Source organism: Salvelinus namaycush, unplaced genomic scaffold, assembly GCF_016432855.1.
Source record: "Salvelinus namaycush isolate Seneca unplaced genomic scaffold, SaNama_1.0 Scaffold1468, whole genome shotgun sequence".
Taxonomy (NCBI): domain Eukaryota; kingdom Metazoa; phylum Chordata; class Actinopteri; order Salmoniformes; family Salmonidae; genus Salvelinus; species Salvelinus namaycush.
In genome coordinates this window covers 37,501-40,174 of record NW_024058195.1, presented here as the reverse complement: position 1 = coordinate 40,174, position 2,674 = coordinate 37,501, and positions in this window count along the sequence as shown.

The following is a 2,674-nucleotide window of genomic DNA, read 5'->3' as shown; positions in this document are numbered from 1 at the left end:
GGCACTTTAAACCTTTCATAAGTGCCATAGGTGCCAGACCCCTGACTGGGTCATTTTTAAAGAATAAAGGGCTACACACATTAAATACTATGCCGGGCAAGAGGCACTCTGACCGGGGTAACATTAGGTGTGCACTGCCCCCCTGGAGCCCTGTGGCACTTGGCACTTGGCACTTGGCACTTTAAACCTTTCATAAGTGCCATAGGTGCCAGACCCCTGACTGGGTCATTTTTAAAGAATAAAGGGCTACACACATTAAATACTATGCCGGGCAAGAGGCACTCTGACCGGGGTAACATTAGGTGTGCACTGCCCCCCTGGAGCCCTGTGGCACTTGGCACTTGGCACTTGGCACTTTAAACCTTTCATAAGTGCCATAGGTGCCAGACCCCTGACTGGGTCATTTTTAAAGAATAAAGGGCTACACACATTAAATACTATGCCGGGCAAGAGGCACTCTGACCGGGGTAACATTAGGTGTGCACTGCCCCCCTGGAGCCCTGTGGCACTTGGCACTTGGCACTTGGCACTTTAAACCTTTCATAAGTGCCATAGGTGCCAGACCCCTGACTGGGTCATTTTTAAAGAATAAAGGGCTACACACATTAAATACTATGCCGGGCAAGAGGCACTCTGACCGGGGTAACATTAGGTGTGCACTGCCCCCCTGGAGCCCTGTGGCACTTGGCACTTGGCACTTGGCACTTTAAACCTTTCATAAGTGCCATAGGTGCCAGACCCCTGACTGGGTCATTTTTAAAGAATAAAGGGCTACACACATTAAATACTATGCCGGGCAAGAGGCACTCTGACCGGGGTAACATTAGGTGTGCACTGCCCCCCTGGAGCCCTGTGGCACTTGGCACTTGGCACTTGGCACTTTAAACCTTTCATAAGTGCCATAGGTGCCAGACCCCTGACTGGGTCATTTTTAAAGAATAAAGGGCTACACACATTAAATACTATGCCGGGCAAGAGGCACTCTGACCGGGGTAACATTAGGTGTGCACTGCCCCCCTGGAGCCCTGTGGCACTTGGCACTTGGCACTTGGCACTTTAAACCTTTCATAAGTGCCATAGGTGCCAGACCCCTGACTGGGTCATTTTTAAAGAATAAAGGGCTACACACATTAAATACTATGCCGGGCAAGAGGCACTCTGACCGGGGTAACATTAGGTGTGCACTGCCCCCCTGGAGCCCTGTGGCACTTGGCACTTGGCACTTGGCACTTTAAACCTTTCATAAGTGCCATAGGTGCCAGACCCCTGACTGGGTCATTTTTAAAGAATAAAGGGCTACACACATTAAATACTATGCCGGGCAAGAGGCACTCTGACCGGGGTAACATTAGGTGTGCACTGCCCCCCTGGAGCCCTGTGGCACTTGGCACTTGGCACTTGGCACTTTAAACCTTTCATAAGTGCCATAGGTGCCAGACCCCTGACTGGGTCATTTTTAAAGAATAAAGGGCTACACACATTAAATACTATGCCGGGCAAGAGGCACTCTGACCGGGGTAACATTAGGTGTGCACTGCCCCCCTGGAGCCCTGTGGCACTTGGCACTTGGGATTTGGCACTTGGCATTTGGCACTTGGCACTTCCATAAGTGCCATAGAGTGGTAATTGCATAGGATTTCAGGGCTATACACATTAAATACTATGCCGGGCTAGAGGCACTTTGACTGGGATACAATTTTAAAAATTCCCGCACCATCTGGATTTGTCCACATGATGGCGACATTGGATAGGGTAAGCTGGGATAAAATTATGATGGTAATTGCATAGGATTTCAGGGGTATACACATTAAATACTATGCCGGGCAAGAGGCACTTTGACTGGGATAAAATTATGATGGTAATTGCATAGGATTTCAGGGCTATACACATTAAATACTATGCCGGGCTAGAGGCACTTTGACTGGGATACAATTTTAAAAATTCCCGCACCATCTGGATTTGTCCACATGATGGCGACATTGGATAGGGTAAGCTGGGATAAAATTATGATGGTAATTGCATAGGATTTCAGGGGTATACACATTAAATACTATGCCGGGCAAGAGGCACTTTGACTGGGATAAAATTATGATGGTAATTGCATAGGATTTCAGGGCTATACACATTAAATACTATGCCGGGCTAGAGGCACTTTGACTGGGATACAATTTTGTGGGTAATTGCATAGGATTTCAGGGGTATACACATTAAATACTATGCCGGGCAAGAGGCACTCTGACCGTGGTAACATTAGGTGTGCACTGCCCCCCTGGAGCCCTGTGGCACTTGGCACTTGGCACTTTAAACCTTTCATAAGTGCCATAGGTGCCAGACCCCTGCCTGGGTAATTTTTAAAGGATGCAGGGCTACACACATTAAATACTATGCCGGGCAAGAGGCACTCTGACTGGGGTAACATTATGTGTGCACTGCCCCCCTGGAGCCCTGTGGCACTTGGCACTTGGCACTTGGCATTTGGCACTTGGCACTTCCATAAGTGCCATAGAGTGGTAATTGCATAGGATTTCAGGGTAATACACATTAAATACTATGCCGGGCAAGAGGCACTCTGACTGGGGTAACATTATGTGTGCACTGCCCCCCTGGAGCCCTGTGGCACTTGGCACTTGGCACTTGGCATTTGGCACTTGGCACTTCCATAAGTGCCATAGAG